Source organism: Monodelphis domestica, chromosome 2, assembly GCF_027887165.1.
Source record: "Monodelphis domestica isolate mMonDom1 chromosome 2, mMonDom1.pri, whole genome shotgun sequence".
NCBI lineage: Eukaryota > Metazoa > Chordata > Mammalia > Didelphimorphia > Didelphidae > Monodelphis > Monodelphis domestica.
The window spans coordinates 408459134-408485214 of NC_077228.1; the positions used below are offsets into that span (position 1 = coordinate 408459134).

Sequence of the window (26081 nt, forward strand, 5' to 3'; positions counted from 1 at the left end):
ATATAGATAGAAAAAACTATTCAAAAGTGTTCAGATACTTTTGATAGATGTAATCAAAAGTATCCTCAGTGATGAAGTGAAGCTTAAATGTGAACTTCCCTTCAGGGCTAGGCGCAAGGACTCTAAAGAGATGCTTATTATAACAATAAAATATTTATTGAAATATATAAGGATAAAGAAGGATTTCTAATTCTAAGGGATTCTAAATCCACCCAAATAAACTCCCTGGTTCCATAAGGAACCGCTTCTTCTGTGTTTCACAAGTTACACTAATTCTCCCTGATCTGACTAACCCAAATTTATACTATCTAAATAAAACTACCACTATTATTCTTATAAATCTTAACTTTGCCTTCAAATTATAAAATAGAAAAGGCTAGCTGGTTGAGTCTCAACAAGAATCAAGTTAGGACTCTGAGCCTTAACAGACTCAGTCCAAACCAAAGACCAGATTTTTCTTTGGTCTTCTTGGAGTTAAGCAATCTATAAAAACTGTAATAGATAAGCAATAGTGTTTCCCAAGTTGGGAAAGGAAAACACTGAGCTCCTTCAGATCTTTCTCTCAGAGAGAGGCAAGGACGTTACCTCCTTCAGCCCTGAGAGTGTCTCTGCCAACTGCCAGAGAGCAACTCCCAACTACCAGAGTAATTGACACAGAAAAAGTTATAACTGTCAGCAGTTGAAATTAACATGCTCTCTCAGCTCTACTTCAAACTCCAGTTTTTTTCTCAAGTCAGCCACTTTACTTCTTATCTCCAAATAAAACAATACTTATTTTCTAATATCATCCTTATAATTGTCACTACCCTGGCATAGGTCTTCATCACTATACAGCTAGGCCTGCTAGTTAATTGCCTTAAATTTCACTCCTTTCCAATCTATTGTCCATTCTGGAATCGAACTTGTTTTCCTAAACCATAGATCTGCCTGTGTTATCCCCTTATTCAATAAATTCCAGTGGGTTTTTATTACCACCAGGTTCAAGCATAAAATCCTCTATTTGGCTTTTAAAGTCCTTTATAACTTGGTCTCTTCTACCTTCCCAGTCATCCTATACCTTAACTCTCCACACCTCTATCACATTCTCTTTATTCCACTAGCACTGGGCTCCTTGCTATTCCTTATGTAAGATACTACATCTCCAGACTCTGGGCATTTTCACTGTCTGTTCCCCATATCTGAAATTCTCTCCCTCTTCTCTGCCACCTGACTTCCCTGGCTTCCTAGTCTTACCTTTTGAAAGAAACCTTTCTCAAGCTGCTTTAATGTTAGAGCCTTCCTTCTCAAATGATCTCTTACTTATCTTTACATTGTTTGTAAAAAAAAGTTGTTTGCATGTTGTCTCCCTCATTAGTTTGTGAGCTCCTTGAAAGCATACAGTTTTGGCCTTTATTTATACCTCTAGCACTTAACATAGTGCCTGGCAAATTGTACCAGTTGCCTATGCCAATACTTGTTGCTTGACTGAATGGTTGCTGCACCATACAATAGGTTTATAGGTGTTTATTCTACTAAAACTTCCAGATCTTTTTTTTTTAATTAACTTCTATTTAGACACATTTCCTACATCTCCTATTTCTTAATAAGAAATTATTTTCCTTTTTCACAAAATAGAGTCAATAATACTAACTCTGCCTGCTTATTTTCCTTATCTATAAATAAAGTGGTAAACGCAATGTGTTTAAATTTAATTGTGGTTAGACTCTGAAATATATTATTTAGGTGGTCGCCAGGGATTTAATTTTTAAATCCCAAAATGAATTACTAAAGTAAATGAAATTTATGGTAGTTTATTTACAATACTTACAATTGAAGGAAGATATTAAGGAATGAGAGAGAGAGAAAAAACTCTGTCTTCTTCTGATACCAGTTAGAATCTCTAAGCCCCAGCCAGGGGAAGAGAGTCTCAAGAAGATGGGTCTTACCTGGAGGCTTTACACCTACAGAAAGGTGGGGTCACTTAGTCAGCTTTTCACTCATCAATGGTAACAGTCTAAAAGAAGTCTGGGTGTTGGTCTTCTAGTCACTCCTCTGTCCTTCACTCCAAGTCCAGGGTAACTGCCTCTGTCTTCAGTCTTTTTTCCTCTATTTAAAGACCTGTTTCTCTTGTGTCACCTCCTCTAAATTTTCACATCTACCAATCACTGCAGACACTTTTCTCCAGGACTGGCCATTCTTTAGTTCTCACCTTGTTTGGTTAGATTTTATCTTTTTGGGTTACTTAACACCTCTTTTGTTAAGTTTACCTTTTGTAGTTACTTAACACTTTTTTTTGTGGGTAATTCACCTTTTGTAGTTACTTAACACCTTTTTGCAGTTAAAATCTAAAAATAGATTGTAGCTTAAAATTCTAGCTTCACTATAAAGTAAGAGCTAAGTACCTTCATTGTTACAATCAGGAGATTACATTTTTATCTTCACAATAAAGAGGTAAATATCTTCATTGTTACAATCAGGAGATAGCTAAATCCAATCTTCACAAATGCATACTTTGATATATATCCTATATTTGGAAAGAATTTTTCAAGTTCAAAGAAAACTCCAATAATTCTAAAGAAATTGTGATTAATGAGAAGGAAATTATTTAATGAACAAAAATTTAACATTACAGAAAGTTATTTCAATAAGGATTAAATGAATGAACAGTATAAGATTGGGGTTCAGAGAGGTGGTGCTATGGATAAAGTGTCAGACCTAGAATTAGGAAGACCCAAGTTCAAATCTAGGCTCAGATACTTAGTAGTTGTGGGACCCTGGACAAGTCACTTAATCTTGTTTGCTTTAGTTTCCTCGTCTATAAAATGAACTGGAGAAATGGGATCTGTGACAAGGAAATCACTTTAAAAGACTGATATATATTAATTTAAGGTCGCCAAGGATTTAAACAGTCTCAGGGGCCTCCACCTCCAGCTTCCTTCAGAGCACAACCTCTCAGAGCAAAACCTCTCCAACCACCCCTAGTCCTCAGACCCCGCTATCTTTAAGGAAACCATCCAAGTTCCCTCCCCTCAGTTCTCACATCTACCAATCACTGTCCATGTCTTCCCTGTGCCAATGGTGGCTCTAGCTTAACCCAGGACCTCCCAGAGGTCTGTGGCTTTGCACATGTCTGATGAAGGTCATATTCTCAAATAATTAAATCTTGATCTTTTGCTGCAGCTCTTCCTAAATCCTGTTACCCTGAGCAGGGTGGAGATTGGAAGTTCCAAGACCTGGTTCTGTCATTCCAAGTATCTCTATTGTATCAATTCTAAAATCAATCATGACTCAAAGAACTTATGCTTAAGCATAGGTCAAAACCCTTTCCATTGTTCAGCAAAAGGTTTCTGTCCTAAAGTAGTCTTAGATAGGGAGGAGAAGGAACCTCCCATGCCAATGGGGTTCACATTCCAATAGACTATCAGTAGGAAATTTTTCAAGTATGAAATTTCCCAATGTTGAAATTTCCAACATTTATAAGTCTAAGAAATTTTAAGGTTTACAGGTCACAAAGAAAGAATATGACTGAAAAACAAAAATATTTTTCATGTCATGAATCCCTCTGATTATCTGGCAAAGACTTTAACTCGTCAGGTTAAGATTTCCTGACCTAAAAAGATTGATATGGATGGACAGAGAACCCCCACCAATGAATGAAGAGATGAATTAATAAATTAAAGTTTTAGTGATGCCCTTTAAACATTTTTTTTGTCATTTCCAAATGAGTTCCTCAAATTTCTCCTCCACTAAAACCAATTTTTTTTTTTTGTAACAAAGAATGAATAAAAGATGAAAGAACATTTGTTGAGTTCTTTTTATATGTCAGGCACCATTTTAGACACTGGGCATGAATACAAAAATGAGAAAGCCCATTTGCTTTCAGGAATCTTGCATTCTAATAAGGGGAGAAAACACATATGAGGAAGTGCTGGTCCTGGAAAGGAATTTTGGTCTGGAGAGTCACAGAGATTGTGAGTGGAACCATAGGACTGTCATGAGGGACTATGAGAATGGAACATTATTATGTGTACTGTCAGAAACCATTGTAATAGATAGATGACTATGTTATTTGAATTGTGCTCAATGCCATATAAACTTTTGTCAGATGTTGGCAACTCAGGCTCTGTGTTGTTATCTAAGCCTATGTCACCAGCTTCTATGTTTCTCAAATCAGTTTCAGCTTGTTTTACACTACTAAGCTTTAGATTTACTTCTTGAATTGGTAAACTTAATGGTATGGGGTTGTGAAGATCTTCTATACTGTTAATATTTATCATAGATCCTGCTCTACCATTAGTCTGAGGTTTATGTTTATCTTCAATCCCATTTCACTGTGTCCTCTCTCTCTCCATCCCTTTTCCACACTGTTGACTTTTTTAGTTTTGCTAAAGTGTTTTTTTTTTAATCTATTTTTAAAGTCTGTGTTACAAGAGATAGCTCCCTAGGTGGCAGATTGGAAAGGGATCCAATTCACTTGCAAGTTAAGACATCATTGGTCCTCTTTGAAAATGAAGAATGAACAACAGGGAAAGGATATATTTGGAAATGGGGGTAATAGAAAAACAAAAGACAGAAGATTTTTTAAAATTGTAAAATAATTTAAAAAATACCTGAATAGTCATAAGTATATTAAAAGACCCAGGGATTTTGGTAGACAGTAAGCTCAATTTGTCAGTGCTGTGATATGTTACACAAAAAAAATACTAACAATGTCTTAGACTGCATTAATGAAGCATAATGTCTACAAGTGAAAGGGAGGTGATAATCCTGCTGTACTGGTTAGACCACATTTGAAGTGCTCTATTTTGCTTTAGTTATCACATCTCTGAGAGGTTATTGACATGTCATAGCATATCTAGAGAGGGGAGACTAAGATAGTGGAGGGTGGAGAGGGCTAAAATTTTCAGTAAAGGTGATGGTTCTGGAAATGTTTTGCTTGTATGTGGGGAAATTAGGATAAAGGGATAACTTTCCAAGTATTTGACAGCTTGTCCTGGAAAGAAGTTTTAAACAATATCTGCATGGCACCTTTAGGCAGAATAAGGAGGGGTGAAAGTTGCAAAAAGAGAGATATAGAACATAAAGGGAAATTTCTTAGCAATTAAACCTGTTCAAAAGTGTAGTAGACCACCTCAGAAGATGTTTCCCATCACGAAGTTATTTAAGTAGAGGCCTACTGATCTATCATTAAGGGTGCTGTGTCTTGGTATCTGTTTAACCAAATGACCTCTGTGGTTACCTTCTACATTACCAATTCTACAGCTAACTAATTGAATTAACCTGAAAAAGTCACTTAGCATTATTGAGTTTAGAACCTCATTTAATTCAGCCCATTTATTTTCTTAAAAGAGGAAACTGAGGTCCAGAGAGATGAAGTAATTTGTTCAAGGTCATGTAGGTAGTACGTGATAAATCTTTGACTCCAAACCTACTGTTCTGTTTAACTTCTTTGAGTCTCTTATGAATTATAAATAATATATATCTTATAAATAAATCCACAAAATTAAGGATTTGGATTACATGACAGTTTCAAAGTTTCTATTTCTAAAAATTTGTGACACTATGTTAGGAATGTCTTGAGAAGGCTCAAAACAGAAATTAGTTTGCCTAAAACAGAGGTTCTTATCATAAGGTCTATAAACTCCAAAGGTTTCTAGGAATAGAGTTCTGGGGGTTAGTAAACTTGGATGAAGGGAGGGATAAAAATTGTTATTTTAATATGATTGGTTTCTGTTGTAATCCTATACATATTTATGCATTTAAAAACATTATGAAAAGGAGTTCATATCCATAACACAAACGAAGTTTAAGATCCCCTAATCTAGAGGAAGCTAGGTGGAATAGTAGATGGGCTTGGAGTCAGGAAAACCTGAGTTCAAATCTGACCTTGGACACTTACTGTGTGGTTCTAGCTTATCACTTAACCTCTGTCTCAGGTCTCCTTAAGTGTAAAATTAGGATAAGAAGAGCTGTTGTTTCAGGGATCAAATGGGATAAAATTTGTAAAGTGCTTGGTACATAGTTGTTGCTTAAATGCTTGTTTTCCACATCATAATTAGCTTATGCTTCTTACACATAGTTCTATTTTTCAGTGATTATATTACAGCACTGAAACCTCAACTATTATCTACTTGGTCAGGTAATACAAAAGACTGAAAAATTTTGTACTGGTTTATACTAACATGCCTTCGATTTCATTTGAAATAACAGAAATCTTAGTAATTCAGTCAGTAAGAGATCTTAGAGATCATTTTTTTAAAAGTCCTAATACTTGGAAAAAAATGAGGTTCAGAGAAATTAAAATACTTGCCCAAGGCCATGCAGCCAGTAAGTAGCAGCTCTGAGACTAATGCCCAGGTCTCCTTGGTACAATGTTCTTTCTGCTGTACCATACTGTCTCTCTCTAATCATGAATTAAGTAACATAGTTTAGATAAGCCTCACCATTTAGCTAGTGTATGAGGGTAGATAGATCCTTGTCTGGATTAACCAACAAGTTTGAAGACATCTCTAATGTATACACAATTCATTTAATTATAAAGAAATATAACCCTCAATTAAAACTAAAATTCATCTATATTTATTGGCATGAAATATTTAGTGAAATGTTAGACTAACACAATAGCAACTCATATATATAATACATACATACATATGTGTGTATATATATATACATATGTGTGTGTGCATATATATATATATATATATATATATATATATATATATATATACACACACACAATATGTTTCTATAAGGATTTTCTTACTTTTTCAGATCTCCTGAATCTACATATATTTCTAGTGGCCAAAAGTGTATATATACTCTACTGATTAATCTCTTTATTCTCTGTACTTAACTAGACTAGTCCTTGAATAATGGAGACATTGGCCCACATTGTATTTGAAGTCTTTTTTTAGAGCTTACAGTGTGCTAACCCTTAGAGAACCCAGGTTTACCTCCATTCCATGAAGAGACAGAGTACAACTTGGAGGAGATGAGGGGAGGGGAGAAAGAAGGGGCAGTCATAGATTTTTTTTTTAAATAATTTTTTTCTTGTGCTTCTCCTGATCAATACCTGGATGGTGATATTCTCTTTATATCATATATAGAATTCTAAAAAAGATAATTTTTCTGTCCACCAGTTCTTTGTTGGGATTATTTCATCAAGACCCTCATATTTCCTGACATTTTCTTACTAAAACATTTTCCAGTAAAGTCAAACTCTTGAGTCTCATTGTGGTCTGGAGGTAACTGGGTTTTCAAAGGCTGACCTAATGAACAAAAGCTATGCAGATCCTACTAAGCTAGAAAGGTTTAATGATGCACTGTATGTCTGTTGTGTGTGATGTGAGGACCAAAATAGTTAAATGTAGTGAGGCTCATCTCTAAAAGATAGTGAATTAGATGACAAATTTTTGGCCATGGCAACTCATACATATTAAGACATTAATGGGGGGCAGCTGGATGGCTCAGTGGATTGAGAATCAGGCCAGAGAGAGGAGGTCCTGTGTTCAAATATGGCCTCAGACACTTCCCAGCTATGTGACCCTGGGCAAGTTACTTAACCCCCATTGCCTAGCCTTTACCACTCTTCTGCCTTGGAATCAATTCCTAGTATTGATTCTAAGATGGAAGGTAAGGGTTAAAAAAAAAAGACATTATTGAAATTGGTATATGAAGATCATATACTGCTGAAATCACATAATCTTCAAGTATTGATATAACAAGTGACTAGACCCTAATCTTAGCATTATATTAATGATCACTCTTTTTACTTGTTCATGTTTTGGGAAAGATCAGATTCAATGACCTCTGATTTCTTTAAGATTCTGTGATTCAAAGACTGAGTTTTGTAGAACCGATTGCCATTCAGTCCCAAATTCAGCATTAGCTCAAAATTTCAGCTGCTTTCTCCTTTATTTGGACTTCTTTCACAATTATTTGGAATACAAAAAGGATCTGGGATTTCTTCAGGGTGGGCAACTTTCTCTAGTAATTAGTGAGATTAGTAGTAATTAGTAGATAAATCCTAGGGAGTTGCCTAAGGCACACCAAGGTTAAGTGGTTTTCCCAGAAACTCAGAGACAGAATAAAGGACAATTTGAACCCAAGATTTCCTGGTCTCTCTATTTTTAGAATCATATTAAATTGATTTTTGTTTTCTTTCAGAAAATTGCATGTCATTTGGTGTGTGATAAATCTGATACAAGGGGTATACTCATACTTTGTGACAGTCACAATATTGGATGATTGCACTAGCTAAACTTTATGCCAATGCTTCCTATATATGAACGATACTGGCTCTTAATTTTTAATTTAGCCCTATAAAATGTAATTTTATTTTACTTAAGTAATTAAAAATCATTTATTATTTAATTACTATGTGGTGGATAGAATATTACACTAGGAGTAAGGAAGACTAGGCTTTGAATACTGCCTCAGATAATTACTAGCTCTGTGACTGTGGGTAAAATATAACCCTCATTAAGTTTTTTCATACATAAAATGAAGATGTTGGACTTGACTACTTCTAAAGTTCTTTCCAGCTCTAAATAAATGTACCTAAAGTAACACAATTTCTTGTTAAGACCTCAGTTATATCACAGCTTCTTCGAAGCCCTTCTAGTAATGGGCCTAAAGGACTAGCTAACAAGTGTAATTGTTATTTCTAGGATGAACCAAAATCAACTTCAAATCCATTGATAAATGAGAAATAAATTATACCTTTGGTTTTTAGATTTCAAAATCATATAAATTCTCTAAGTCAGATTTGGAATGAACTAAGGAAGTCACTCATGATAACTATAGTCTATCCTTTCTTAATCTTGTAGTACCTGTAAGACTTTCCTAAAAAGATGGGAATGACACAGGGTTAAATGGCCTCTAGACATTCATATGCAATATAGCCAGATGAAGTAAATAATAATAAACAATTATGAATAAGCAAATTAATTAAACAGTATTTCATAAAGAAAATAAGTTGTGAAATTGCAGTGAAAAATAATTTCAGACCAACTTAGTTGTTCATGTGGCCCGAAGTAATACTCAAAATGCCCCAGGAAAATGGGGAAATCTTGTATGAATAAATTATTTAAATCTCGAAATATAAAAATGAAGATAAAAGCATTAATTTTTAAAATCTCCATTGAAAAGAGGTCATAATAATATGAATGTTATAAGAATATGAAAATATGGGAACATAGACGATTCTGGAATTCAAACCAAATAAGCTAAAATTTTAGAGTTGGAAAAGAGTCATAGAATCACTATTATTTTTCAACATCCTGAAACGGAAGGGATGGCTTAGCATTTTACATCTTTATTTGTAACAAAAGGACAGGAATCAAAGTCAAAATCGGTTATCTTGTTCTCCTTATCAGGCCCTCAAAATTGCATTGGTGACTTGGTGTCTTACTGATTGATTTGCAAGGATGGGTAAAAATCAAGATGTCCCTTAGTGGAGTAGTGGAGTAGTGGAGGGGTAGGGGGGAAGGAAGGAAGCGGTTTGCTTTCTGCCGCCGGCGCTAAACAGCTGTGGCTCCTTTCTTAAAAAGGACACTAGTCTCTCCAATTCATCTAGTTTAATTCAGGTCTAAGCCGGAGACACGCATTCTGGGAGCAAGTTACCTTTCCAGGAGCTCCTAAATGTTATTAGCATTTAAAAGAAGACTTAAGAGTCTAGGGCTGGGCAGAGGCCTAGAGGTCTCAGCGGGGCCCAAGCCCGGGCGGGGCTTAACCCGAGCCTAACCGAGCTCGTGTGGGCCGCCCAGTTCGCGCGCCCTAGACTCCCCACCCCCACCCTCGGCGGAGGAGAAGCCCTTCCTAGCACTTAGAGCGCGCTCACGGTGAGTGAGCGTGCTTCGCGCGCTGTGTCCGTTACGACCCGCTTAGAGCAGAAAGGCCGCGCTCTTTTCCTCCTCCTCGCCAGGCGGCGTCTCCCGCTACCGCGCTTCTGGGGTGTCCAGTGAGGTGGGGAGGGTGAAGGTGAGCTCAACGAGCTCCGCCCCCTTCGGCGGGGCTTGGATCCTTCCTCTTTCTACCCCTCCCTCCCTCAACGCGGGTTGACGCAGAGACCTAGGAAGCGGTGGCGGCAGGAGGAGCAGTGGAAACCGGAAATGACCGGCTAGGGAGGCTCTGCAGCTTACCTCTCTGGGGGCGCTCTGGCCCGGCGCGTTCTCTATGCCATACTCCCATCCCCACCCCCCCTCCCGCCGCGTTTTGTGCTGTTTATTGTCGCAGGGAAGCGGCTGCGGCCTCGGACCCGGAACAACAAAGCGCGAGCGACGGAGCCGGGGCCGCGGGGGCTCCTAGCAACGAGCCGGGGCGGGAGTTCCATGGAGACTGGGCAGCGCCGCCGCCTCCTGCTGCTGTTGCTGCTACTGCTCCGCCGTCGCCACCACCACCAGCCGCACTGCCGCCGCCTCCTCCTTCCCCCTCGGTAACGGCAGCCCCGGGGCCCGGCCTGAGGGAGTTCCCGGGGGCAGAGGGCTCCCAGGAGGAGGGCGGGGAAGGTCCCCGGCCTGGGAAGGGGCGGAGGGGAAGATCGGCCCGGGCCCTACTCTGGGGCAATCAGGGACGGTGAATGGGGGGGGGGGGAGGGGAGTAGTCCCCATCCAGACTATAGTTTATCCGGGGGACATTGGGAGATGGGGGTGGGGGAGGGAAGGGGATGTAGTCCCGGTCCAGGCTGCGGTTTATTCGGGAATAGATGGGAGATATCCATCCAGATAATAGTTTATCCAGACTACAGTGGTAGATGGGGGGAGATCCTCGTCTAGGCTGCGGAGTAGATTAGGTGTGTGTGTGTGGGGGGGGGTTCCCTATTCAGACTGCAATTTATAGAAGGGTAGATTGAGGGGGGGGTCCCCATCTCGACTACGGTTAATCCAGCGATGGATAGGGGGATGACAGTTAACTCCCCTAGAGGGGCTTTATCCAGGCAGTGCCTTTGGGGATATGAATTAGATTAGAGAAAGGGGGTGTTGGGGGTGTCGATGGGGCTTGGAATGAGGTGAGGGCGCGGTGTGAGAGGGTTGTTAGGGTTAGGGTGTCCGGTGCAGGGCGGTTTAACGTGTCAGTCAATGCTGGAGAAGATGGGAAGCATCGAGGCCCCCTGCCCCTGATTATGGGGAGTTTATACTCTCAGAGGAAGAAGAGGGGCTCATCCAAGATAACAAACTGAAGAATAGGTGGAGGGGAATCTGGGTCCCATTGTCTCTCCCAGGAAAGTTGTCTGACATTGAGAGGTAGGGGAGTGATCCTTGGGAGGAAGTGGGGAGCTGCCAAAATATGACATTGCTTATTCCTGGGGATACCTACCCCACTAGGACTCTCATTTGGCACTTGAAAAGCTTTTAAAAAATTTTCCCAATCATCCTGAAGAGGAGGAATCTGAGAAATGAGGGAGATAAAATGAGTTCTGGATGAAGGATTGTCAGTATTAGAGCCCAGGAGCTATGGGAATGTCCACTAACATTTATTAAATGCCTACTATGCATCGGGCACTGTGCTAAGAACTTGGAAGAAAGGAGTAATTCATTTCCACTCCTAACCTGATTTGCATCTGCCAGCTTTCTTCCTGCTTCCATATTATTATATCTATCACAATTGTTTGACCCACATTTACAGGCTGCTACGTTAACTGTAACATTGTCCAAAAGATACTGAGACTGCCCAAACTCTGTGGGCATGTTGGTAGAGGATAAGGTGGGAGTGACATGAGGTTTGTGGTTCAAGATGAAGGAGGAAATTGTTAGGGTGGGAGGTTTCTAATGGAATTTGTTATTATTATTTTAATGAAAAATATTTGAGTGCTTACACCATGTGTTAGATGCTACAGGTTACAAAAATGAGTAAATCTTAAGTCTTTAAGGATGTTATAATGAATAGGAGGAATACTAGCACATGTACCACTGGAGAGGTAAATTAATACTATAGGAATTCAGAGAAGTAATGGATCAAATCCTAATAGGAGACAGGTAGGATGAGGAGAGGCTTAATGAAAGATGTGGCATTGAAGATGGTGTTTGAAAGATCAATGGATCACTGGGATCAGTGGATCACTGGGTAAGTCACTTCAAGATTTTTGAAACTCAGGGTCCATATCATTTGTTCTAATGATCAAATGAAAATATACTTGAAATTTCTTTGATAATTTTAAAGCATCATGCAAATATGAGTTATTTTGGGGGAAGACATTCCTGGTGGAGGAAACAAAAAGCTGGGAGGAGGAATGTTTTCAGGAAATATTGAATAGTTCTGTTTGGATAGAAGAAGTGGTAGCAGAGAGGGTAGATTAGAGTCAGATTGTAAAGGGAATGTAAATTCAAAGTTAAGGAATTTGGATTTAATTTGGTACAGAATAGACAGCCATTCAACATGGGGTTAATACATATTCATTAAGCATTTACTATTTGCCAGGCATTGTGATAGGCTTTGGGGATTTTAAAAAATCAAAATTAATATAATTGGAGCTATACTCTATGAAGTGTATGTAGAGAGATGAATAAGGTGAAATGGAAGGGGAAAAAAAGTGAAAGCAAGAAGACCAATTCTGAGGCTTTCAAAATATCCCTGCTGAGAGGAAATGAGAGTCTAAATTAGAATGGTGGCAGTAGGAATGGAAAGGATTGGAATAGAGGCAGAGTCATTCCAAGAGATAGAATTCACAGACCTTTCATTTTATAGATGAGGAAACTGAGGCCCAGAGGGATTGAATAACTTGAGATATTGAGCCCCAGTTTCTTTGGATTTGCCAGTTCATACTATTTACATAGTCATCCATTTCAAACTTTTTTAGTTTTTAATCCCTTATTTCTATTCCTGCTGCCAACAGCCTAATACAAGTCTGAATTACCATCCATTGGGAATACTACAGTAGCAGGCACTGTGCCCCTCCATTCAGTCCTTCTAGCACTGCTAGATTGTCTTTATGCCCAAATCTTTAGATTGCATGTTCCTACTCAGAATCATTCAGTGGCTCTTTATTGCTTACAGAATAAAATCCAAACTTATCCTGAATTCAAGATTCCTTGAATATTGGTGCCTTTACCAGCTGAATCTTACTTCCCTTCTACATGCTCTAATATTATAGCAAAACCTGACTACTCTTTATCCACAACATACCACATCTTTCTCTCCATTTGTACCTTTGCTGATCCCATTCATTGACTATACCAGATACCTTTCTCTGTACCATCTGGTTTTGCTGGTTTGTTTTAAAAATTCTAACTACCCTAGAAATCAAGGCCCAGCTCAGATACTATCTCCTTCATGGAGTGCTAATCTTACCTCAAATCAGAAATTATCTGTACTTCCTCAAACTCCTAATAATACTTTGTATTTTAATATTAACTCTTAAGTTTCTATTCTATTCTGCATAATAGTTATTCTATATTTACTGTCTTGTTCATAAGATCCTAATAAATGTTTGATTTGTATTACAAATGTGTGTATCTTTCATCCTCCCTACTATATGTAAGCTTGTAGCAGGCAGTGACCTTCTTAATTTTCTTTTCTTACCAGTGCCTATTATAGTGTTTTGCATACAATGAATGCTTAATAAATTATTGAGTTGAATTCTGCTTTGTACATCATTGCCTAATAAATGTTTGTTTAATAAAAGAATATTATTCCTTTTAGTCTTCCTATTTTATATATGATGAGGATTTAAGAGATCACATTTAACAAGTTATCTTTAAAAAAAAACTTTCAATAATCAGATCCCCCCTCAAAGCCTATTAAGGATCCTTATTTCATTAATCTCTTTTTAACCATAGCTTTTAAAGTTCAGACCTAGTATGCAGAATGGAGTGAAGAAAAGACAAATCAGGGTCAAAGAAAGCAAGACAATGTGGCCTTCACAAATTGGAGACCAGAGTAATAATGACAAAGGCAACATCAGAACCAAAAGATACAATATTAATTTATCTTCTATCAGAACAAAAAAGACTTAAAGTCTAGATATTAAGAATGAGATAAAAATTTAGAAGACTTAAAGTTAAGTAAATTAGATTCCAGAATCCAAAGAAAGGTGCCAAGAGCTAGAACAGAAGTCTAAGCAAGGATTAGACTGAGGCCATTAGAACTGTACAGATGAGACTGATTAATCAGTCAAGATTTCACTGGCAACTGATTGGACTTTAGGGGTGAAAGATAAAAAATAACTCCACTCTTTTCATTGAAGAGCCTTAAACAGTAGAAATAGAGAAATCCATGCAAAGGGCTTGACCAGATGGCCTGGAAGCTTCATTCCAAAGATTCTTTAATCTTGAGGACTGGTTCCAGGCACAGGTTTTAGAAAGGTTGAATTTGAGCCTCCAGTGAGAGATCCAGTTGGGAATAAAGTACTCAGTTGCCATTATTTCACAGTTGTTATCTCCATGGCCACTCCTCAATTTAAACTAACATATTTCAACAGTGATTTAGGTGGCCAAGACCATATATGGAAAGGGCAAAAGACAAGATGAGGGATGGAGACAGAGCCTTGGGGAAAATGAAGAGTAATGGATATTAGGGATAATCTGAAGTTGGAGAAGTATGGGGTACAGGGAGTTTCAAAAGTGATTAGGAATATAGAACATTTTAAAGAATTGGAGAAGGGAGGAGCAGGCAAAAGCCATTGGAATTGATGAATTAAGGAGGACAGGGTGAGGTATTGGTGACCTTCAAAACAGTAAGTCTAAAGAAGATAAACTTCAAGAAGTTAAAAGAATGAATGGCAAAGAAGTAAAGATAATGAGTCTAGGCTACACAGAAGTTAAAATATAGCCAACCTGGAATAAGTGACAAGTGTAAACTAAAGATTTGAGAAAATGGCAGCTTATTTACCTCTGTATAAGGCATTTTCTGGGTATCTAAATTGGCCCATAATTCATACAAATAAATACAGATGTCTTACTCATTAATTCTTGGCTTTCTATCTTGGCTTCAGATCACAGATTGCCCAGTGCTTTTATACTTATTCAGAACTACTGAGTGACTAAAAAAGACTTTCCTGGAGTATAATAAAAAGGCCTCATATATGGGGTACAGTGATAGTATTAGTAAATCTTTTGGGAACAAAGCTTCTTTATACAGTTAAACAAACAAAATCTTCAGAAACCATGGAGGCAGAACTGCCTGTGTTTGCAGCTGCATGAACTCACTGCAACACTTGTATATATTTAACAGAGCCAACTTGAAGGGCCCAATGTAGGCAAAATTGGGAAGTTTTCAAAGTATGTCTTCACTATTCCTGTTCTATTTTTCTGATTGCTGTCCTCTGGGAGCAACACCTTCCTTAGCCATTTGTCATACTCTTCTTTCTCATTTGCTTAGCAAAACATGCCATTTATGTTTGTGGATTGAATGATTGCCTAAGTCATTCACATTAAAGTGTTAAGCCTTTTCTCTCTAATTAATTGTGAAAAGCAGGAAAGGGGAGTAGGGAGGTGGGAGTAGAGGAGACCTTAAAGAAATTTAGGCCTTAACTAGCAGGTGATAAAGTAGTAAAGTCAATCTCCTCTCCTATATATCCAACAGTAACTTAATGTTCAGCATCCCCTACTCTTGTACCAAGACTTTAAGAGATACATTTGTATACAGAGAGAGAGAGGTAGCTCTGTGCACATTTAACTATGTTATTGTTGGAATTTAATGATTTTTATCACAACCTCCTTTTATCTTCAGTCCTGGAAAGCATCTTTATAACACTTCTGTTATATCTAGTTCTGATTATGAAAAATGACCTCTACTGGAACACATTGTCTTTGATGGAGGTAACTGTACTAGATGCCTTCCTGTACTTTTCCTCATATTTAGTAAACTTCTGGAGGTAGGGATGTTCTTTTAGTTCTTTTACAATTTTAACGTCATCCTTATTCTGAATAATTTTGGCTATTTAGCAGAGTAGAAAAGAGTATCATACTGGGAAACAGGAGAGCTAAATGCCTTAATTTTGTGTGGTTATAGATAGGTCTTTTGGCACCTACCACCCAGGGTTGTTGTAAAGATAAAATAAAATAATATTTGTAAAGCACTTTGAAAACCTTAAAGCATTTAAATGCTAGTTATGATCATTTCATTAGTTTCTTCAGCTATAAATTATAGATCATTTAGACCTTCCCACTTCACCATTAGGCTGAAATGGTATATTGAAAATACTTTCAAGTTCTTCAAGAAAAGATGATGTTAAAATCTTAGGAAATATTAATATTAAACATATTAGCAAACTATCCTTTTAAAAAATAGTATTTGATAGAAGAAAAACTGTCTTCCAGAATAAAATATCTTCTAATAGTTAACTTCACTCTATGATATTCATTTTCAAGAATTATTTTCCCCTAGATTCTCAAATCTAAGTTAACTAAGTGGCATACATTCTTAAATGGTCCAGAATCTGACACAAGTAAATTTTTCAGACCACTTTGCCTTTTATTATTTGATTCAAATTGTTTTGCAAAATCTTGGAAACTGTTTAAAATGGTTTCATTAGAATCACCTTGAAGCTGCTATGGATAGCTTAATATTTGATCATAAATTGGGAACATGTAGAAATTTGATACCTGGAAATTATTTGAATGGGTATTTAAATTCATTATATAGGCAGAATTTAAGTAGTAAAAAATAGATATATAAAGTCTATATGACATCTAAATCTGTTTTCTAAGTAGAGCAACTTTTGAAAGTGGTGTATTATATCTTTAACAAATTATGTAATATAGCTTCTGATTGAGTGCAAGATAGCTTTTTCTAAATTATAGGACAATAATTGCCCACCGAGAGTTTCTTCTATAACAAGATCCATGAAATTATGAAATCTAAAATAGTCTTTAATTGTGATAAAAATAAAAGGATTTACAGTGGAATGTTGTCAAAACAGTATCTCAGATTGGTACCTGCTGTGCTTTGAAAATGTAGTTTTATTTTAACATTTGTTTTGGAGTGATTATCAAGAATATCCCAACATATAAAGGACCTATAAAGGGAGATGCTATGAGAAAGAACTGATAATAGAACTAGGTATTTATAGTATATATAGTTATATATATATTTGTGTCATATGCTGGCCTTTTCTAGTGGAGGGAGGGAGGGAGAAAAACAGCTTGGAACTCAAATATTTTTAATGTGTGTATACTACATACATTATATAAGTACATACTAATATATACCAAATTAAAAAAATAAAATCTCAAGATTATTATTTATATCATCATTCAATTTGTCATGTGCTTAGCTTTTTGCCAGGTGCTGTGCAAGCTTTTATTAAAAAATGTTTCTTTTTTGAAGCTTATAAACATTTGTGAGAGAGGAAGGGAAAAAATTAATGTGGCTAGCAAAACATGAATAGAAAATATACAACTTTACACTTTGAACACTGCTTTTATAGAAGTTTTTAATGCTTCTTAGTCTTTGAAAATAGGGACCTTGTGTTAGTAATCTTTGGGGTTCTTTCCTGTACTTTGTATACTATTTTGCAGTGTGGCATGTGATAAACTTTTGTTGAATGAATATTTTTCTGGGTTATTTAAGATGATAATTGTTTAAAGTGTGACATGAGTTTCTGAGGAGTCTGTTTAGACCTGGATGTAATTTCAAGGTATCATAGTTAAGAGTTGGAAGGGACCTCAGAAGTGAAAGGTGTTTGGAAGGAATTTGGATATAGACATAATTAAGGGGTAAGCTATGTAAAAGCATGGTTTTATTCTGGAGGAAGATATAGTACTCAGTTGAAACAGTTTTTTTCTTTAACATTTGTTCAGAAGAACGAATTAAGGCCAAGTGTTCCATCTTTATCCTCTGACTACTACTTTGGAATTCTGAAGAGTGGTACTTTTTCTCAGCTATCTAATTGTAAATAATAATAATAACAATAATACTGTGTTGATACAAGCCCCCTTAAATCTAAGAAAGGGAGCCAAGAGTATGTTGTTTATTGACAAAATGGCAAGGTGAGATTCAAGCTCATCGTGGGTAACTGGTCATTAGCCTTAAACTTTAATTCCTGGGAAAGTGATTCTAAAACTCACAACCATATAGCATCATTGACAGAATATTGATATTTAAAGTAGGTAGTGCTTGGTTGTAGGAAGAAGTACCTCTTTCCTCTGGTTCAGTTTTGAGATCACTTCATTATTTAGCTACATTTTGAGATCATAATCAATATACATATAGCTTCTGTCCAGTATATATGTGATGATGGACTAGCACTTCCACATTGTCTGCCTAACATAGTTTAAAAAATAAACATTTTTAAACCCCTTCTCTTTCTGTATGGATAGTTAGACTAACTCTTGAGTAAATATGGATCTCATTTAGGCTTTTGTTATGTTTCAAGTCTTGATGCATCACTACAAAGCCATCCAACAAAAGGAGCCATTAGAAGGCCTTATATGTATAAGGAATCTTTTGATTTAGACTTTGTAATAAAACACCTTTGTCAAATGTATGCCTCCTTGTTTTATATACCTTATTTGATATTACTGATCAGATGATAAGTGAACAAAATTATCTCTGTTATATCTTTCAAGGAATTTTGTATGATTTTGTCATATGAATGGGAGATATCTTATTGGGCAAGAGTCTCTAATTGGGGTACTTTGCTTTACCCAGTCAAAAGATTTTTTATAGTCAACAAACAATCATAGTGGAATCTTGTACTTTTTATACCTTTTAGTCCTTATATGACTGCAAAAAAGTTCTGCTGTTGAATATGATTTGTGACAGAGAACTTTTAGGCATCAACAAATCTATCATGTCACTAAGTGAAAATATGTTCTTTGTGTTTCTTGTGATAGGCATACTGCAAATTGGTCTGGTGATTTTGAAGAACATTACATGGTGAAAGAAGTGACCCAGAGAGAACATTATAAAACAGATGATGTATCAGGGACAATTTTGATGTGATATCTGTGGTCAACTGTTGTTGGTTCTTCCTTTGAAATTAGAGACAGCTATGTGCTTTTGCTGATTTAGAGCTTTGTTTCTTCATTTTTCCCCACCTAGATGATTACTTGTAATATATAAAAATGAGTAAAATTATTTTCTTGTTATTATGATGGTCCCTTAGAATTGAGATTTGCTTTTTCACATTTGTTTCATGATGGAGATAAATGAATTTTGCATTTTTGGTTGATATGTCTCAAGGATATCTGTTTCATTTAGAAAACTAAGTTTTGAGTCATCAAAACCATCTTTGAATTATGTTTGGATATGGACAAAGTGAATGTATATTTCCAATAATTGTGTTTTAGGTGGTGAATAGATGGGTCTCAGAAATGTATCATTTTTTAATGTTAATTCTGAAGTGTCACTCCATTTTAAGGTGTTGAATAGTACTGGTATTCCCTATTGTCTTACACAGGCATCTGGTTATCACTCATGGCAGATGGTGTGAGTAGAGAGAGGGAGAGATATTTATTTCTTAGAAAAAGGAGGCCAGCAAAACTCAATGTGGCAATCTACAATAGTTATTGAAATAATATTTCTCAGTAGAATTGTAGAATTGGTTGTCATACATTTGGTGAAGAGAAAATGTCATCCTTTAGCAAAATAAATAGTTTCTTAAGGTCTTATTCTTATGCTTAGCCATAGTAGAACAGACCTTTTTTTTTTGCTTAAAGAAAAAAGTATTCTTGGTCATTATTATTAAGTTATTTACTTTAAAAGTTTGATATTCTAAAGAATAGCTAACTTATTGCCCCAGATAATTTAGGTATGTAAAACTGGACCAAGAATGACTGATTGAAATTAGAAGATCACTTCTTTATGTAAAAACTTAAACAAAATGCTGGATGAGGCTTCTAATGGAATTAAATAGCCAGTACATTTGAAGAGTATAGTTTTGTCTATACTAATTTTTTAATAAAGTCTTATGCTTTGTAGAGTCAAAATTTAGTGTAAACTGAGGATAATATGCCTATTTAATGATTTTTCTAGTTGCTTTTTTATAGTGGTTGGTGTCAGGAGACAAGCCTTTTGTCCATAATTTAGATTTCATAGTTTTAAAAAAATCATTTATCTGATTAGAGTTGAAGTTTTATATTTGCTCTTTAGTTCTGCCATGCCTTGGCCTTTCTTCTTTCTTCTACTTTTATTATTTTAGGAACCTCTAACCTTAGGTTTCTTGAGGTAACTCAAAGCACTGGACTTCATAATAAGAGATAGTTTGAATTTGGCCATAGATACTTAATAGGTGTGTGTCTTTGGTCAAGTAACTTTTCTCAGATGTGAGCCTTAGTTTCCTCATATACAAAATAGGGTTAATAACACTTTTTAATCCCTGCTTCAACAGATTGAAATGGGGGAGAAAATGAGAAAGCAATATGCAAAGTTATTTACATTCACTATGTAATATAAATGTTAACTAATACTGTAGAAATAGGCAAATAAGCTCAGAACCATTTTAATTTTTCCTTCTGAAAGTAAATAAAGTCTTATTGAATTGAAAGCTGTCTAATTCAGTAACTAAGTTTACTGCCATAGGTTCAATTAATCTCTTTAGAGAAGTGAATATCAAGTTATAATATTCTGTCACTTTACTCTCATAATCAGCACAGATTCTGTATTTGAAAAGTGGAACTTCACACTATCAGAACAGAAAAAATGAAAAGTATAGTTTCACCAAAAAGTGGATTGAGCTTTCATAATGAAAAGCATTCTATAGATATTAAGAAATATTTAGTAGCAATATTTTGGAGGAGACTCAGCTTGTGGTTTCATTGATTTATAAGGAACTCTTGTGAGACTTGGGGGTCAGGGAACAGGGGACCTTAAACCAGCAATGAGGTTAAAAGCCTTGTTCAGTATCACCCTCAGAACATGTCAGAGGCAAGACTTTAGCCAGATCTTCCTGACTACTCTCCAATATGCCTTGCTCCTTCTAATAGTAGAATTATGAAATATTGTAGCCAGAATATTTTTCAGGAAATCATTTACTTTAACCCTCTAATTTTACAGATGAGGTTATGAGGTAAAGGTTATGACTTGTCTGCCCAAAGTCAGATAGTTAATGGCAGAGTTAACTCTCCATTGGTTGTCTCAGCTTCCTTTCCAGAACCATTAGTCATTGCTCATAAACCTCTTTTTTTTGGACATTTATGCATGTGTATGTGTATACATCATATATATATATCTTCTCCTGCATCTTATCCTCCCTTCTCTTCTTCTTCATTTTTCCTAAACCTTTATCCTCATTGTGACCTTCAGTCACCTCTGCTTAAAAAGCAGGATTTGACTCTTCTAGTTCCTCACTTTTCCTGTATCTTTCTTTTCTTCAAAGCCAAACTCCTTGAAAAAGCATTTGTGCTTACTCACTGTCCCCACTTTCTCACCTCCCACTCACTTGTCAACCTTTTATTATTTGACTTCTAAACTCCACCACCTAACTTAAAATATTCTTTCCAAGGTTAGCAGTGATTTCTACAGCATTTGACACTGTCAGTTTTACAACTCCCTTCACCTAGATACCATCTACTCTGGGTTTTTGTGAAATTTCTTCTGATTCTGCTTTTGTTTAATTTCACCTTTATAGTCTCTCTAAATCAGTGGTTTTTCCATGGGTTCATATCTATATTCAAAAAACATATGTGAATTTTTGTATATGTGTGTATATAGATATACATACACACACACACACACATACATATAATATGAAAATATAGCTCTCTCTAACCAGCCCTAATTTCTCTCCTGATTTCAAGTTCTTGCTTCACCTGTTGGAAGTCCCATAGGCATCTAAAACTTTACAACCAAAATGAAACCCGTTTTCTTTTTATCTTAAACACATCCCTCTTCCTAACTTCCCTATTTCTTTCAGAGGTACCACTGTCTTTCCAACTACTCAGGTTTCCAATCTCAGTTATCCTGAATATTATTCATATTCCTTCAACTCATCAGAATTGGGCACTAAGTCTACTACATCTGTGAAATCTTCTCTATCCATTTTTTTCTACTCACATAGCCCTTCACCCTAATTGAGACCTTTATTACCTTGACCTATTATATCCTTGACAACTTCAGGAGCTTCCATAAATGGTTCATCAGCTTTTAGTCTCTCATTTCTAACATTTTCAAAAAAACAAATACAAATTACCTTTTTTTGCTCTTTGCCCTCCACAATCTAACTCCCCCCTCTTTTTCTAGATTTTCCTTTTTCACTCGGATTCCATTCCATTCAAGTGGACCCACTTGCTGTAACCCATATACAGCTCCTTCCTTTTTGGCTTTGCACTCTTCTACCTCCTTATTGTCATACTTTGGAAATAAATACTTTCTTTGACTAACTGAATTCTTAGCACCTTTCAAGATTTAGCTCTCACATGCTACATTTAGATGAGGCTATTCCTAATCCTTTCATTAATGCTCTTTCTCCCAACTCGACTCTTTACTTTGTATATTCTTAGTTTTAGACATGTGCAATTCTTCCCACTAGAAAGTAAGCTTCTTGAGGGCAGAGATTTTTACTTTTTAACTTTGTATCTCCAATAGTTTCTTGTACCTTGTCACTTAATTATTTTTTGGATTGAATCGAGGTGATGAAAAAAAAGGCTGCATATGTGCTCCAACAATACACATTTGGCGTCTAGTTTATGGTAGCAGCTTTCTTTTCAGCTTTGAAGCCTTTGCTATATATATAGGTTCTGTGGCCTAAAATTCCATGAGAAATGAGGAAATTCCCAAAAATGAAATTATGAAACTAAAAACAAGCATTTATGATGATGAATGGGTGAAGTTGATTAAAGAAACCAATCTAAATGGATAGTAAACTCATTGAACAACTTCAGATTTTGAAAGCATAAAAAAGATGGAAGCAAGAATAGGCAGTAACTACAAAGATGCAATGGTTCTATAAAAATTGTGTCAGTAATCCTACAGCTCAAAAAGAGTTCACTTTAATTATACTAGAAACAATAGAAAATGCTAAGCCCTAGAAGACTGCTACTTTGGATGAAAGGGATAACAACAGACCCAGAGAAAGCAGCACTATTCAGCTCTTAAGTGTACTTCTACAGTTTTCTGACAAATAGATGATTTTTGGACTAGAAAGGTGAATTGAAACTCCAAATGAATTGGGATATAGAGAGACTCTTACCCAGATCTAGATGAACTACCTGCTGAAAGAAGTGGTAGATGTAGGTATTTGTTATTTTTGAAAGAATATAGAAATTAAGAGAGCTATTTATTAGGGGTTTAGATGATAGCAAATATGTCTACATATTTTCAAAAGGGTAAGAGTAGAGTAAATACTGTAAACTATAAGGACAGTTAGTTTGACTTCAAGTTCTCTTACACTATATTCTCCTTGAGGTTAGGAACTATGTCACTTAAATATGTGTATCTTCAGCACCTAACACATAAGAGGCACTTCAAAATGCTTATTTATTGATTATCCAGTCAGTAAACATTTATTAAGGGTCTGCTCTGTGCCAGATACTATGCTAAGCACCAGAGATAAAAATATGAAAAAGAAAGACTCATTGCACTTATAATCTAATGAGAGAAGAAGACAGCACAGAAAAGTGATCTAAAAAGAGAGAATACATAGGGGAATGGTCAAGACCAGAAAAAATGTAGCCTACTGCCAGGTAGGATAATACGGTTTCTGTTGTTGAGTTTTCTGGGGACATTTTGAAGTCCACAGGACTCCATTGACTGTGATATTAATGGCAGTGCACATCTAGTTATGTTCTTTATTGTTAGTGTTATTAGAATGGTATACCAGATTGTGAATGACTGATGGACATAGTATATATTCAGCTCGTCAAAGTATCTCACAAAGTAACAATTCTGTTCTTGATGTGAAAAAATACAGTCTCATAATTCAAGTCCTCATCACCTCTAAGTGACTTTGTCACTTTAACTTTTGACTATTGTATCACGACCAGTAATAGACTCTAGCTTTGTCTACTCTTGTCTCCCTCAATCCTATTCCAGAGAACTGCCAAAATTGCCTTACTAAGGCACAGATTGAACCAAATTGTGCTCTCCCTGTCCTCTTTTCAAAAACATTCAGTAGTGTCCCCAGTTCCTCTTAAGACAAAATACAAACTCGCCTGACCATAACAACACACTTTGGTTCCCTCTCCTTTTCTAGCCTTAAAGAATTAGATTCCTTTTATTTTACCCTTTTTAGTTTGAAAATCTTTCTTCCTGGTGTGCATTCATCTGGTTTAACAGATGATTTAATAGTCTTAAGTGGCAATACCTAAACTGCACAGTTTCTCCATTAGCCTCTGAGATAAAATTAGGTTGCTTAGGTAGAAGTCTCTACTGAACAGATGGAGTTTGCCGAAATAAGTTAATGTTTTGAATTCTACTGAAAAGTTAATGCTGGTAAAAACAGTTGATGATTTTGTTGTAAACAAGAATACAACCTAGGAAGCAGCTATTTTCAGCTTTTAATTAAAATTTTTTGCATAAGATAAACCCAATTATTTTATAATGCCTTGTGAGTGATATAGCATTAATCTATACTTCTCTTTAATTACAAAGAGCCCTGTCACAAAGAATTGGGCTAATTTGAGGGAATATCTGTGGTGGGTTGTCAGAATACTCCATTGGGTAGAATTGCAACAGTAGCTGCACTGCTTCTTTTTCATCATCTTCTTCATTAACAATATAAAATAGTAGTTACTGAATACTTTTATATAAAAATACTATATCAGCAACTGAAATGGTTCATTCAGTTTCAAAACATTGACTAAACTGTAAATGGAAGCCCAAACTAAATCAAATAAATATCAGGATATTTTTTTAAAAAGTAGGAGCAAGATTCAAGTTGTCATAGTTACACATAATTTAAATGTTTGCTTAATTTTTTTAATATATAAAACCATGCCTTGCATGCTCTATCATTTCTTTCTCTGGAAGTGAACATTCACAGTTATTTTTTAAACAATATTTCTGTTGCTATATATATTGTTCTCTTGGTTTTACCCCCTTCACTGTTAAAATTTCATTTGGTCTTTCCATGTTTGTTTGTTTGTTTGTTTTTTAATTAACCTACTCATCTTTTGCTTAATATTTATAATATGTATATATTTTTGTTTCCAATTTAGTGACATATGAATTTCAAACCATATAAGAAGAAAGTATTGCCTTATTAAGATTTTACTTAGTATAGGTCAAGTCTTAGAAAGGAAAATTTAATGTGGCATGCATATCTAGCTTTAGCAGCTTCATTAGTGAGGGAAAACTGGTAGGCAAGGAAAGAATATGGGAAAGCAAGATGAAGGAAATGGCAAGAAGCCTGGAATACCTCAGAAAAGGAGTTGAAGGTGAGAGTGAGAATCCAGGGTACTCTAGGCATGAGCTGATAGCAATAGATAGGGGTAGGTGAGGAGATAGATGTACTGGATCTGGAGTAAGAAAACCAGAGCTTGAATCCTGTTTCTACTACCTAGTGCCCCTGAGACCTTGAGCAAATCACTTAATTATATAGGCCCAAGTTTCTGGATCTATAAAATGAGGATATTTGACTAAAAGAATCTCTGAGATCTTTTCTAGTTTTATATATATTACATATTCATATAGTTTTTTCTTTTCTTTTTATTTTAAACATTATTTTATTTGGTCATTTCCAAACATTTTTCACTGGAAACAAAGATCATTTTCTTTTCCTCCCCACCCCCCATCCCACCACCTTTCCCTCTCCCATAGCCGATGCACGATTCCACTGGTTATCACATGTATTCTTGATTCGAACCCATTTCCCTGTTGTTGGTATTTGCATTAGAGTGTTCATTTAGAGTCTCTCCTCAGTCATATCCCCTCAACCCCTGTAGTCAAGCAGTTGCTTTTCATTGGTGTTTTTACTCCCACAGTTTATCCTCTGCTTGTGGATAGTATTTTTTAGATCCCTGCAGATTGTTCAGGGACATTGCATTGACACTAATGGAGGAGTTCATCACCTTCGATTGTACCACAATGTATCAGTCTCTGTGTACAGTGTTTTCCTGGTTCTGCTCCTTTTGCTCTGCATCACTTCCTGGAGGTTGTTCCAGTCTCCATGGAATTCCTCTACTTTATTATTCCTTTTAGCACAATAGTACTCCATCACCAACATATACCACAATTTGTTCAGCCATTTCCCAATTGAAGGGCATCCCCTCGTTTTCCAATTT

The 26081-nt window shown here is 36.1% G+C and overlaps 1 protein-coding gene across 3 annotated transcripts in view; it reads left to right on the plus strand.

Moving 5' to 3' along the window:
• The window catches only part of TBPL1 (TATA-box binding protein like 1), a 54213-nt gene that overhangs the window by 6502 nt on the left and 21630 nt on the right, over positions 1-26081 (plus strand). The window contains exon 1 of one of the 3 annotated variants that reach the window (XM_056818827.1): positions 9810-10417. The exons of 1 other annotated variant lie outside the window; for it this stretch is intronic. The gene's annotated coding sequence lies outside the window, so the exon portion shown is untranslated. Of the gene's footprint in view, positions 1-9809; positions 10418-11041; positions 12046-26081 lie in introns of those variants that run through there. One more of the 3 variants, XM_016428907.2, reaches the window with a different exon arrangement.